At 41.1% G+C, this 15,318-nt stretch overlaps 1 protein-coding gene across 6 annotated transcripts in view; it reads right to left on the reverse strand.

The window, feature by feature from the left end:
* Window positions 1-15,318, reverse strand: part of RBFOX1 (RNA binding fox-1 homolog 1) — a 2,222,576-nt gene that overhangs the window by 275,214 nt on the left and 1,932,044 nt on the right. The window lies entirely within an intron of this gene.

The following is a 15,318-nucleotide window of genomic DNA, read 5'->3' on the forward strand; positions in this document are numbered from 1 at the left end:
CACTTCTCCTAAATAGGATCCTGTCACCCTCTTTTGGCCTCCAGAGTATGCAAGTAGGAAGCTCAGATGGGAAACCAGGGATATGGAAGGGATTGAGCAGAATTGGAACTTATCACAAAGTAAGAATCGATGCTATTATTCCTAACAGCCCCTCCCAGTCCAGATTTATTTCTTATTAAATGCCCTTTTGAGTTGGTGCCCACACAAACCTTCCCACTGCCTGGAGAAACCATCTTCCAGTAGCTATGGAAGACGGTGGAAGTCAGGCTCTGCCATCTGTGGAAGCTGTGGAAATTGGGCTGGTAACTGCTCACAACCTGAATTCTTCTCCATGGACTGAACTTGACTGACAGGGGCCACCTTAGCCAGAAATGCCTGGGGTGGGGAGCAGCAATTGGTGCAAGAAGGTGGGGACCTGCCCCTCTTTTCTCTGGGTGAAATCATCTTTGATGCAAGTTATACTGCAGAGCTCCCCACAGGATGAGGTTGAGGCTGAGCTTTCCCCTGAAATCACATCATCTAGTGTCTTTTTTTCTATTCCCTGATCCTCCAGCTCCTCCCTCACTAAGGTTTCTCCTAAGAGCACCTCATCAATTAATCACTGCACCCAAATTCCCACCTCATTCAGGCATTATCTCTAGGAAATATGACCTAAGACAGATAGTGGTAAGGAAATGATTCATAAACATATATAAAATGTTTGCTCCTATAAGTATATACTTGAATATAATAGTTGGATTTTACATGATTTAGGCTTTGATGCAGTGCAGATGCCAGTGAAAACCTGCTTTTCAAAACACAGGTGGGCAAGCAGTGATATATGTCTTGCCATTCGGAGGCTCCATCCTTCTGTCCATAGACATAAGGTCCAGAGATGGGTATGTGATCTAGCGTGGGCTGCAGCCCTGTCTCCACCCACTCACAGGCCTTGTCTGTTTGTTCTCATTGACTATATGCAAGAAGCTATGTCTAATAAAAAGCTAGGACACCAAAGCGAGGGTCAGGCTTCAGAAAGGGAGACAGAACCAGTTGCTATTGGTGAAATCCTTTCATTTAGCCAAGGCTGATGGCAGCCAGAACTACTACCCACTGGTTTTTCAGTTTCTTGAGCTAATCAATGCTTCTTTGGTTTATACTAGAGTGAGGTAGACTTCACTGCGCCGTCAGCGTCCAACTATGGGCTATTAGGAGAAAGAGGTCTCTGGCCCAGTTCAGATAGAAGAGGGGCCTTCACCCACCCACAGGTTGTAGATGAACAGGAACATGGCCCCAAATATCTCTCATCAAAGTCACTTGGTCTGGTAGGACCTTGAAGCCTTACAAGCACTTGTGGAACATCTACCAGGAGCAGGAACTCAGTGATGCCCAAGACACTTTCTCAAAGTAGCTTACTCTCAAGTGGAGGAAATAGACTACTGTCCAAATAATTACACAAGCATATTTCAATATAATTCTGCGAAGAACTTTGAAGCATAGTACAAGGTGCTATGAAGGAAAGTACAAGGTGCTATGAAAGGCGATCTCAGGGAAACCTGGTCTAGCCTGCAGGACTCAGAGAAGAATTCCCCCAAAAAAGGAAGAGGCCTAAAGGAGGATCATGAAAAAGCCAAGTGAAAAGGCAGAATAACATTTTTTGGCAGAGGAAAGCATGTGCGGATGCCCCCAGTAAAGAAATTTGGTAAGTTTCATAAAAGGAAAACAATCTCCAACTGGTGAAGCATTGGGGTTGAAGGAGAGCGAAGAATCAAATGAGATTGCAGAGGGCGAGAGGGGTGGGAGGGTGCAGAAACGTTGTCTTCTAAAGGCATCGAGAAATGACTGGTTTGACCTGGGCTGCGGGTGCAATTTCAGACCCTTGGCCCTGGTATTTGTCTTCTGGGCCTACCTGGAAGATCATGTATCTTGGGGACTGGCTCTTTAACCCATTCATTCATGTGCTTACTTATTCATTGAGTCATGGTTGTAAACTGACTATGTGTAAGGCTTTTCTGGGATGCAAAGGAAGCAAAACCATATATGATTCTTTCCCCAAAGCATGTCAAGTGTTGTCGGAAGATAATCATGTACCAAATCATTACATCCAAAAAACATAACACTACCATTGTGACGCAAGCTCCAAATGACGGTACATGCAGTTATGAAATTACACACTAGAAGTACTTGAATTAGTTAGTAGGTCAACAAAGCTTTCCTGAAAAGGACAAGGAACTGAGTTCAGAAGCACAAATAGGGGGTAAGTGGGCAAATGAGGGAGGGGAAAGGAAGTCCAGGTGGGGAGAAAATCCTGGCAGACCAGAAGGGCCTGGGAGAGGCAGCTACTCTCTCCTCGTCCCACTCTGATGTCCCTTAGGCTCTTAGAAGCCAAAACTTCACCCCCTCCACCTCCATGAAGGCCCCTGTTTTCCAAAATATGCACAAGGAAACGTGATCCAACAAGCACATTTTGAGGGACATCAGCAAATCCTTTTCTAAAAAGGGACTGGCCTAGAAAATGCACGCTATAGGATCAACACCCCAGTGTGCCAGAGACGTGAACAGTCACATGCCGCAGGGACAGTGCCTGGGCTTGCTGTCCTATCCAGAACCTCACAGCAGATTAACTTTCACAAATTTAGTTCAAAAGGTCAATTCAGGATAGGAGGGATGTGCCTACAGGCACTGCGAGCAGGAGGCACAGCCACAAATAGAAGGGCTGGCAAGCCCGGCAATAAATAGTGCGTTGGCAAGACCCAAGACAACCGGGAAGGCCCCCCTGTTCTGAGCCATTCAGCTAAAGAAGGCAGTAAAAACCCTTCTTCCTAGACCTATATATTCTACATTTGCAATTTTCTTACATTCCCGACTCTCTATATCCCCAGGGCATACAAATCACAGCAAACAACCCAATTGTCGGACTCTGTCCTCCCTTAAGCACACACATATTCTTATAAATGGAAAGAAAATGGTCTTGTGTTGCATGCTACTGAGAAAAACAAATCTCTAAATGGATTGTCAGTTCTTTTAACCACTAATTCCTCTTTAAAGAGACAGCATATTGACTTTTTTTTTTAAATCAAAAGTTGCCAAACTCATAAATTCACAATGCCAAACACAAGCCAAGTATAATCTATTATCTGGTGCTAATGTAAAAACGTGGTGCCTTAGCTTGCACAATCTTTATTATTTACAAGGCTCATTTATGTGCATTTTATTAAATCTTTACAACATTTTGAAGAATGTATTAGTATTCCTGCTTTGCAGGTGAAAGGTGAAAGGTTTTGAGATGATAGGGAAGGTGAGGGAGGACCTAAAAGTTGAAACTTGAACCCCAGTCTTCTGACTCTAATTCCCAACATCTCATAGTTGAAAGCATAAGGTTGGGTGTCACACTGACCTCGTTCTAGTCCAAAGAATTTATTGCACCTATGATTATGGGCCAGTCACTTAACTTCTCTGAGCCTCAAGGTTCTCATTTGAAAAATGGTGCACGTTGTAGTACATATTACATGCATATAAAGTATTTAACCCTGCATCAGGAACATTCTACATCTCTGATAAATGGTAACCACCAATATCACTATAGGTGTCACCACTCTTGTTGAATTAGAATGCGATGGCCAAAGTAAACCTGCTGTTGTGCATATTGGAAACATTATGCTCTGAATTTCTCTTTAGAGTCCAAACGTACTTTGATGCCAATGCTGCCCTTTATCTTATTAGTCAATGCTTTGCCTCGCTCCAGGATTTGGCTGAAACAAGCCATTACATGAGGACCTAACAGAGATGTTCCAGAGACTAAGCAATGATATCTCAGCTCCTGGAGAACACAAAGAAGGCCAGAAGGCTGCCTTTGGGGGAAGTGGATACCCCTAAAGCAACATTTCATTAAGCAGTTAGACCAAGTTTTTAATTTAAATTACTTATTGCCACTCCTCCATTAATTTGAGCTTTTCCAAGGACCTACACCCTAGAATAAAAGTGATTTTTAAGTACTTTCTATGTATCAGGTACTGAATTCAGCATGGATTTGCCCATTCCATCCTCCCCCAAACCAAATGAATTGAGTACTATTCTTGTCTTTCTTTAACATTTGAGGGAATTTAAGCTCAGGGGCATAATACAAGTTATCCCAGACAGATGATATAGAGTAGCGGTAGAATTTGGATCCAAGTTTTGTCAGAGTCCCAAGTCCATGCATTTTTCTCTCTCTATTTTTTTGAATTATATATCCCAGCAATAATGAAATGGATAGTGTTCTGACAGTTCAAAAATGTGTTCACATATGTCATCTCACTGCCACTTCCATACAGAATGTACACAGTGTCTGAAATCCCCCAGAAAGAGGTCTCACCCATGGCTGAAGATGTCCCTAAAAACATCGGCAATATCTGAAAGAGTGTCACACCCAACCTGTGTGTCCCCCGGAACGCTTCCAGACCAGGCACTAAGGGGTTAATCTCTTCTAGCTCCATACAATCTAGGATCAGATGCCTGACCTTTTAAACCTTGAAAATATCACTCTCCTAGTAAGGTAAATGCTGATTATGTTTCTTAATCTGGATAAAAGGCAATCAAAATAACTTATCCTTTGTTTTTAAAGAAAACAGATCAAAAAGTGATACTGCATTTTGTTTTGTTTGCTTTACTTTGCTTTTCCCCCCATGATAGCTAGAGAACAAGAGAGTTCTTAAAACCCTGAGCTGCTTTTGCCATTGCAACCACGGCATATAATAGAGGAGAAAATAATAAATCAGAGGGTTGGAAAACAAAGCTCTGCAAACAGACGCACTAAAGCAATCAGGGGATCCCGGAGACCTCCTAAGCTGACCGTGAAACCCAACGTGCCAGTGGTTCCCGTCAGTCCAATTGGTTCCAAAAAGATGAAGAGCTTTGCTATCTGTGGGGCTGCAGGGAGGCCTGGAGCTAAGGCCTGGCAGGTAACATGACGCCTGCAGCTGCCACAAATACAGTCCCTAATGGCACCCTGTGCAGAAGACCAAGCAGCATCAGCTTTCGTCCACACACATAACTGTTTCCACGGTGCTCCACTCTACTTTCCAGGAGCATCTTTCAAGGTGTGCATTTATTTCACAGTTTGGGATCAATGCATCACTATCTCCTTGCCAGCAAATGTGCAACTTTGATAGGAAATGAGACTGAGGAATCTCCTGACAGCTGTTGTCAATCAATGGGTCTGGAACACAGGAATACATGAATGATCGTCACATCAGTAGAGCACAGTGGCCAAGGACTAGACTCCAGATTCCAGATCCCATAATCTCTCTGTATCAGCCATATGAAATTAGACACGTTATTTAGCTTCCAACCCTCAGTTTTCTTACCCATAAAATGGGGGAAATAATGGAACATACATCACAGGACTATTACGCTTACTCAATAAGATAATGTATGGTAGGTGTTTTGGGCAGTGTCAGGTACATAGCTTTTCTTTCCTTCTTCTTTCTTACAATTCTATACTTCCCCTTGCCCTTTCTTCTCCATATTACTTTTTTCATTCTTCACCATCGGCCATTGAAAGTTGAGGACTCAGAATCATCTTAGTTCCACGGCCTTTACATTTTATTATTTACCTGTGCTTGAATGGGGCATCTAATGAAGGCTGGTGTGTGGGTACTTCTGCCCTACTGCAAAACACTAGGAAGCATGGCTCATTTGCAATGAGTAATTTTATAGAATGCAGGCAAGGGAGAGATGGAGACAATGTTAACCCAGTGACGGTCCCTGTCTGTCTGTTAATATTGAGTGCCTTGGTCAAGGTGCAAACTGAACAGTAGGAGTATTAAAACCACCCGGCATGGGGGGCACATGGGTGATTCAATGGTAGGATGTCGCCTGCCATGCAGAAGACCTGGGTTCAGTTCCCAGCCCATGCACTCACCCCACCAAAAAAAAAAAAAAAAACCATCCTGCAGAGAGGGTACACATCAGATGTGGTGGTACAACTGGCAGGGTAGGTGGTGGTTGCGCATGGTGGAAGCTTGTAGAAGTCATGGGTCATGGGTTTATTTTTAATGAATGGATTAATTACTCAGTGATGATTTAGTTAATAATGGCAAATTATTATGCAAACATATATTGAGCAAAGGCCACATCAGGTGCCATTCCAGGTATTCTTTATGGCAGGACTGAGGAAGACAAGGATGTCAGTAAAGCTTGAGTGAGTGTCACTGAAGATTTCTCTGGCCCAGATCCCAATTATTCTGACTGGATTGAACCGGGAAGGGATAGGCAGCTACATTTTGACAAGCTTCCTCTAGTAAATCTGTAAGGGGTGATTTGAGACCTTTCAAGGAAAGATGAAGTTTAGCCCCTTCTGAAATGGAGGACAGCCTTTGTTCCGGTGCAACAGTCGTCAGAGGGGAGGCATGGTGGTGCAATGAAGAGCGTCTTGTCCTGGGGCTCAGCAGACCCAAACCTGGCCTCTATCCTATATCACTCTATAACCCTGGACAAGTCACATTTCTCCCTGAGATTTGGTTTCTGCCTCGGAAGAACAAGACACGGTCCTTGGTCTCTTTTATCATGAATGTTGCCAGATTTGATGAGGAGATCCCTGGTTCACTGTGTGCTCTGCAGAGATGACCAAAAGCCCTTACAATGCCTTGTCTGGGGTACTGCAAGAACTAAAAGGCTCAAAGTTTGGCACAGTCAGACACCCAGCACAGCAAACCCACCCACTGAAGTCTCATCTACCATTTTTATTCTCTCTTTAGGAATGAAAACCAGACACACGTTTTGAGAGTACATTCAACACCTGAGAAGACCATCCAGTCTTCCACCTTGGCTGGTGATCACCGCCTTTCAAATTTCTCTAAGAACTTCTGAGAGGAGATTCTGACTCTTCCCACTGCTTCCTACTTGAAATTTCTCCATTCTCATCCACGATGCTATCATCCCCAAGCCCCAACATCTCAATTCCAGAGTCATTTTTATTGTCTGCCTTGCCTTTCCTTCCACCTCCAATCACTTTCCAAAGCTCATACCATGATTCTTTCACAACAATGCTATTTCCCTCACCTTCCATGACATGACAACCATAAGCCCAGCCTTCATCACCCCCTTTCTGGACTCCCAGACAGACTCCTAACTGCTATCCCAGTGACAGCATTTGTTCACATGCCACACAATAAAAAGAATCATGTTTTGAAATACATAGCTCTGCATTGCAATCCACAAACCGCATAACCCTCACGCCAGTTTATGAGGCCCTGTATGATTAAGCTTTGTCCATTTCCCAGAAACCTCTTGTGTCCCTTTCCCATTTGCTTGTGTGTCTTTTCACCCCTCAAACAGGCCAAGTTCCTCCCCTCACCTGAGCATATTTGCCTGGAATGCTTGCCTCCCTCTCTTGGCATGATTTGTCATTGAACTCAGCTCAATGGAGTCTTCCCTGAATACCCCACCATCTTCAATCTTAATAGCTTTTCAACACCTATCACTAACTCTTTTCTTATTTATTTACACAGTTATCTATTGTCTACCTCCCGTTAACTAGAATGAAAGGTCCATGAGAGCTTCATTTTATTAGTTCTGTTCACCATCCCAGCCCCAGTGCCCAAGCGGTGGGGTTGAATGAATGAGAAAATCATTGTGACTTACTCTAGTCTCTACTTATTACAAGTGTTTTTAAATCTAGGGTTGTGAGAACAAGATTATCTTACTCATATTAATTTCTCTCCACCAATTCTAAACTTGGCATGGCAGGCAAAGCTATTCCCCGGTGGCCTAACTGTCTCTCCTATCTCATTTATTTTCCAGTGGGGAAAATTTAGCTCAGGTAGATAAACCAATGCTGCCCAAGGCTCCACAGCAAGGTTGTAGCAGGGACACTGTACAAACTCAGCTACATCTGATGCCAAAATCCACCATTACCATACCTGGCTGTTCCTTTTCAGCTCCAAGTCTAAATTCAGGAATGAAAATAACAGGATAGCTATGTGTTTTCAATGCTCAAAAAATGCACATGGATGTTGACCCTGAGCCAGTTTCCCTTTGTTTTCGATATTGAAGCTTCTATCAGGAAAGAAGCTTCCCCCTTTCCCCATTATCTTCCATATATGTGTGCTAGTTTAAAACTGTTATGTGCCCCAGAAGAGCCGTGTCATTTTTCCTAATCTTGTGGAGAAAGACCTGCTGCTTAGGGTGAGACCTTTTGATTCAGTTGTTTCCATGGAGATGTGACCCACCGAATTGCGGGTGGGATATTTTTGATTAAGTTGTTTCTATGGAGATGTGACTCAGCCAATTGAGGGTGGGACTTTTGAATTAAGTGGTTTCTTAGAGACATATCTCTGCCAATTCAGGGTGGCTCTTGGTCCACTTACTGGAGTCCTTTAAGAGGAAACCATTTTGGAAAAAGCTCAGAAGCTCAGACCCTACAGAGATGTTTTGTGATGCAGAAAGAAAACACCCGTGGGGAAGCTGTTTGAAACCAGAAACCAAAGGACCAGCAGACACCAGCCATGTGCCTTCTCAGCTGACAGAGTTGTTCTGGATGCCATCAGCCTTCCTAGAGTCAAGGTATCTTTCTTTGGATGCCTTAGTTTGGACGTTTTTATGGCCTCAGAACTGTAAACGTGTAACTTAATAAATCCCCTTTATAAAAGCCAACCTATTTCTGGTATATTGCATTCCAGTAGCACTAGAAAACTCAAACAATATGTTTTATTATCATACTGGTATTTCTCTTACTTAAGATAGTATAACATACCTTGTAAGCTCTCTTCGTATCTGAATACCACTAGAAAAAGAATTTAACACATCTAATGGAAACACAATGCAATTCTAAATCAATTTTATGTATTATCATGAAGTTGTCATATTTACTTAGTGCTCTAATGTGAAAGATTTTTAGCATGAAGAATGAGAAATGGGGAGTAAGGGGACACATGTGTCAGGGGAAAGTACTTATTGATGCTTAGTTGAAAGTTAAAAGGTGAATTACAAGCACATTAATTTACTTGGCTCATTGACCCTGGCTAACACAAGAGTCAGATAACTTTAGAGATGATTTCAGTGTCAAGGTTCCATGATCCCAAGCACTTCAAGTGACACCACTTACATACTTGACACCAGCATTTTTTCCTCTCTTAAGGGATCTGATTCGTCTGAGGCAGAGGCATTATACCATCTTTTAAAATGAACATAGGGTTTATTATTTTTTTCAGGGTTTATTGTTAACACAATTTTAGGCTCTTGACCTAAGCACAGAACAAGAAACTGGACCAAGTGCACCTGTTAGAATCAAAGAATCAGCAAGAAAATTACTTGGCAATGGTTAGGCTAAGATCAACTTGAATACTGCATTTTTATCCCCTTAGATGCCAAAGAAAATTCTCCATTCCTTAGGCATTTTGCAGCCTTGCTTACCGTATGTCAACTCTAATGAACAACTCATTGGCTAGATGTCCGTTCTTTTCTTCTCACTGTGGAACCCTTTACAGGGAGATGTCTAAAGACAAATATCTAAACTAAACTTACTTGATTTAGGCAGCTCACAGTGCCTCAACTTAATTGCATTACATGTCTATAAGTAGGGAGCAATTTACTCTGAAGTGGTACTTAGGCAATATTCTTCTCAGCTTCTCCAAGAAGCACTTGGACTAAATTTCTATTTAATGTATGTTGGCTTTGGAACATAAGTGCAAATAGTGGGATGTGTATTAACGTTTTAATTATGATGCTATCCTTTGGTAGAAAAATGAATCTGGGATGGACAGAGTCTTTAATTCCTTTTAACTATGAAAACCACTTTTCTGGCCATCTTGTGCATTAATCAGCTCTTAAAATGTGCATCTACACCAGCTTACGGCAAGAAAATGGAATCAGTTTGGTGAGTTATGCTATTTTCTGCATTGCATTATCTTAGAAATGTCAGTACTTAATAAGTGCTAACAAGAAGGCTAGCACTTTCATTTAATTAAAGCCATATATCATTTTTAATAATTAGTCATAATTAAGGTGAATGATTAGCTAGGAAAGATATGAAAAATATACATTTCAGATAAAGCTTAAAGTCACATTTCAAAAGTCCAAAATAAACTCTCGAGATTCCAACCAGGGCTCTGCAAAGCTTTAAGTATGATATAATTTATTTAATGAAATAAATCTAGAGTGTTAAAATATTTAGTGGAACTGAGAATAATGAGTTGAGATAGGATTAGTTTAATTAGTTTACTGAAATGGAGTCTTCATAGTAGCAAAGTGTGATATATTGGTTTTTGTCACTTGAAATAAAAAAGAGATAATTAGTCCCCACTCATATATATTGTTTCCTCAGAATAGGTTGAATTTTATTTTAGGTGCTAATCCAGAACCAACTTCCAATTGATTTTTAAATACTAAACAATAAGATTATCCTTCAGCCAATCCCAAGACCCAATCACTTGAAAGTAGTGGCTCTTAACTGGGGCAACTTTGCCCCCAGGGACTCATTTGGCAATGACTGGAGTCAGAGAGTGCCCTAAAGGAGGGGTTTTCTACTGGCATCCAGTGACTGGAGACCAGAGATGTTGCTAAACATCCTACGATGCACAGGACACTCCTGAGTGCAAAGAATCATTTGTCCCAAAATGTCAATGGTGGCAAGGTTGTGAAACCCTGCTGTAAATCCCTGTCGGTCATTGGTAGGGAAGTATGCCCACTGGTCATAATTTACCAACCCCAAATCCATATTGTGCTCTATTTTCTTTTACCCCTGCAGGGGAAAAATCATTATCTATTAAATATTGTAGAAAATTTAAAAAAATGAAGTAATTAAAGGAATCCCAAATAATATATAACAATGAAAAGAGAGGGATTGATACCATGTATCATATAGGCTATTAATGGTCTGTTTGTATAACAGAGTACTGTGAAGTCATTAAAGAGTGATGCAAGTTTAATGGAATGGAGCATATTTAGAATATATTATTTTGTGATGAAAAAATAAGTTACAAAACAAAGTGAACATTATGGGCCTATTTTTGTAGCCCTATATATTTCATATATATATGTGTGTGTGTGTGTGTGTGTGTGTGTGTGTGTGTGTATACATATATATATATATATACACACATGTTCATTGGGAAAAAAAGGGTAGAATTTCAGAGATGAGAACAGGGATTACTTCTATGTATGTTTAAAGACTTTATTTTAAATACTGATTTTTTTTCTTAATTGCTTATTATATTTTACAGTTTTTCCCACAAAGAGGAAAACTTTGTATAATAAAACAATGATACAAGTTGGAAAGGAAATGGGTGGGGGGAAAAGGAGGACAGTCAATGCCTATAGAGATTGCACTTGCATTTGAACTTGAGCGAAGGGACTTCAGGACTTTTAAACTGAGCCCTGACGTGTAAGCCCCACTGGAGGTCTCTAATGCGGAAGACGGTCAGGTTCAGAACTCCCTGTGTATATTCACCCTGCTGGGAAGGCAAAAGTACAGGACTTGTTTGAAGCATGATGTCCTGTATGTACCCATGAACTATGACCTAAACTTTAAATAGTCAAATGTGGAGAATAATGAAAAAGTATTTCAATTAAGAAAGACCATCAAGTATACCTAGCTGTTTGTCATCATTGGAAAGTGTGCAAACTCAGAATACTATATTCAAAATATGGTTCTTTCTTTCTGTTTTTCTTTTCCCATTTTAGCAATGGCATTTATAAAGTCTGTGATCCCTGAAAATCAGTAATATATTGGAGGAGGAGGCTGGCAAGAGGAAGGGACCCCATGCTTCCATTAAATTTGAATTTCTTGTTGGGATTTTAAGTTTCAATCATTTAAAAAAAAAAAAAAAAGCATTGTTTTTTTCTCCAGAGAATGCATTTTTAGCTGTGGCTGTGTGGCAAGTGGACACTCACATTAAAATTAAAAATCAAAGAATCATTGTAGTATTTGTCCTGGTGTGGTGAAGATGAAACATTTGGTTGTCCAAAGGCGTAAGCTGATGCCTCCATACCTGACATGAAAGCAGCTCAGGGTTTGTAAAGAGTGTTCTTTTCTCCCCCTTCTTTAATATCCAAGTCTATCAATAGGGGAACTGGTTAAATAAATTACACTACATAGAATTACTATTCTTAGGCAGGTGTTACTAAGATCAAGGTAGGTAATTTATATGCACTGAAATGAAAAGGTTTTACACTTTGGTTTTAAGTGTTGACAGAATACCACAGATTATTATATTAAGCAAGCATGTGTATTATAACAATATGTATTTTGAATGTGTACAGAAAATACCTGGAAAGACAAGCATTAACAATTCTTAAATGATGGAGGGAGAGAATGAGGGAGGGAAAGAGAGAGATCTTTTGTTTTTACTTTGTACAATTCTGTTGGCAAGTATGTCTTTTTTTCTTTAACTAGGGATTATGTGTTACTTAAAAAACATACCATGAAATAGTTCAGACATATGAAAAGGTATGAAGATCAACCAAAAGACATCCATGCAACCACCACCCAGAGTAAGCCATAAAACAGTTCCAGCGCAGCTGCATCCCCTGCGTGCAGTCTTCCACTAGGAGAACCCTCCCCTGACCGCTACAAACAGCTGCTATTTGGGATATCGAGTTTTTGCTTTTCATTTATATTTTCACGTATGTACACATCCCAAACAACGGAGGATTCTATGTTGCATGCTCTAAAATTGTAAATAAACTATTGTTTCCCCCTTCCTTTATTCACCCAACGTTATGCTGGGGAAAGCCATTATTCTTTCTTTGATATATCTCTGATCTATTCATTTTCACTGCTTTATAGTATTCCAGTGTTTACAAGTGCCCTACTTCTTTATCCTTCTCACTTTGGGTATTCTGATTTTTTTTTGTTGTTGTTGCTAGAATTACTATCACTTTTGTTATTTTAAAACTGCCTCAAAAATAAGATACATTTTGAGTAGAAAGGGGCAAGACATCAACCATTTACTGTGAAATGAGACAGTTAAATCTTTTTGGTCACAGTTCTTTCTCTCTTCCCAACACTCTGCATGACCCCAAGGAGGGGCACTATAGCTGCTACCACTGTTCATAACAAAATCAACAACCATGGTGACCACTAATGGGTGCTGAGGATATGTCAGACGCGTAGGCAGGGCTCCAGTTTATGCTGTAAATACGGCTAATATTTCCAGTTTATAGATGAAGCAACTGGGCCTAGTGAGTAAACACCTAGCTCATGATCCAACAAATTCCAAATGTCGGTGACGGGATTTTTTTCTTGGCCTCTCAGGACAACACTAACCCAGAGAAGCCCATTGCTACTGGTACCTGACAACACACCATCCCACTTCTTTTGAACATTCTTTCATGTGTTGCAAGAGAAATGACCAGGAATGAGGTTGCATTAGCAGTTCACCCATCCTGAACCCATCAGCCATAGAGAAAAGAAATCACAGGGAGTGGCAAGATATGGTGAATCACAGGGGTATTCATAGAGGCAAAGAGAAGTGCTGGAGAAATGCAAGACTGCAGTACTAGTGATCAAATCTGAACTTTTCCTGAACATTACACATAAGCTGGAAGGCAGACAATCAGCCTCACGCTTCTACCTCCATGCTGTCCCAAATTAGTGCATCCCCAGGCTGGAGCTGCCACTGGCTTGGTACAAATTCCCCACCTGGTAGGAAAGTCACCCAAGAAAGGAATGGAAAAATGTTACATCAGTTGCAGCCAATTCAGAAAATTTGGAGGATGGCAGTTGTAGAAGGATTTTGGATTCAGCTGTCACTGCTATACATTTTCCTTGTCTAGACTCTCCAGTGATCTTGGCTTTTCAAGGTCTGATTGGAAAACACACACTCCCCTTCCCTACCCCCTTTGAAACTGAAAGATGGAGACCTGGTCATTGCTTCTTTCATCCCTTCCAGGGGGTAGAGTTTCATCAAAACCCATGACATGATCTAATGGCTTTCCCATTCACTTAGCATAGAGCTCAGACTCCTTACACCTCGCCCTACAGAGACCTTTTTAATCTGGCTTCTCCATCCCTCAAGCTTTCTTTGCTACCACTTCTCTCTCAACTTGAATGTTCTAGTCACCTGAACCTCTTTTCTTCAGACACATCGTGGTTTTTCCAACTTTAGGGACACTACACGTTGTGTTTCTTCTACCTGGATGCTCTATCCCGCACGCATTCACCTGGTGGGCTCCGTCTTGTCACCCATATCTCAGCTGAAGTGCTACCTTCTAAAACCTTCCCTGAACCTCCAATCGAATGCAGTATCAGTCCCCAAGTTACTATTTCAATACCTGGCTGCATTTGCATTTCTCAGTATTGCACTTGTCATTCTTTGCTCCATTCTCGTTTATCACCTTTATCTCCCCAACAAGATAAGTTCCATGACAGCAGGGATCTGGATTTCTGGTTCATCAGTGGGTTCCAGGTGCCTGAAATGGTACCTGGATCATACAGAGGCTCTCAATAAATGTGTGTGGAATGAATAAATGAATGAATGAATGAATGGCCTTTCATGCATTTAAGTGCTACGCAGTTCTCCTGACAGAGAAGAATGGCAAAGCTCATTCTGAACATTTCTCCCACTCTGCAAACATGGATTCCAGAGTAAAGGGGTTCATATCCTCAGGCTGGTATTAGAGCAGTTTTCTCCAAATGATTGATTTGCAAGCAAAGCTGCCACATTCAATATATCTTAATGATGAAATGATGCTTCAGAGCATTGTCCTGCGTGTGACCTGTAGCGACAAGCAGTGAATGTAAACAGACTTCCTGGAAATACTTGCCTGGGGATTGGTTCAGAGCAGAAATGCATTCCACCGTGTCACAGTCAGGTCTCTCCTGTGTCCCAATAGCATTTACCCCAGGAACCCCTGGAGGCAACTGATACACACAAGAGCACTTCAGGCGCAGGAATTCTCCATGAATGGAAAAGAACAAAGTCAAGAATTTTTTTTTATCATTGAAACTGGTATAAAAAGATAATCCCCTGAATAGCAGATTACTGTCATACGACATATCATGAAAATGGAATTTGAAAATTCTTTTACGTTCAACATCTCCTATCTTCAGTCATGTATGTAGAAAGCTATAGAAGTCACTGTTTTCTAAGCAATTACAGGATGCCTAGGAACATAAAGGAATAATATTAATGTCTATTTCAGGGGTCGTGCCAGTCATTCATATATGTGTTTGAATGCTTCCCTTGTGTCTGATCCCTCTCAGGCAGCTCAAACTCTAGTAGGGAAGTTTTAGATTCCAAGAAGGAGCCTTGGAATTCCAGTTAGTTGCAGTGGTTCTGAGCCCTACTCACTCCCTACACCAAAGCACAGTGGACAAGATGAACTAAGTCTCTGCATTGCTGTTTTAACTTCCCTGTTATT

The sequence above is a fragment of the Tamandua tetradactyla genome, chromosome 23 (assembly GCF_023851605.1).
Source record: "Tamandua tetradactyla isolate mTamTet1 chromosome 23, mTamTet1.pri, whole genome shotgun sequence".
Classification (NCBI taxonomy): Eukaryota; Metazoa; Chordata; class Mammalia; order Pilosa; family Myrmecophagidae; genus Tamandua; species Tamandua tetradactyla.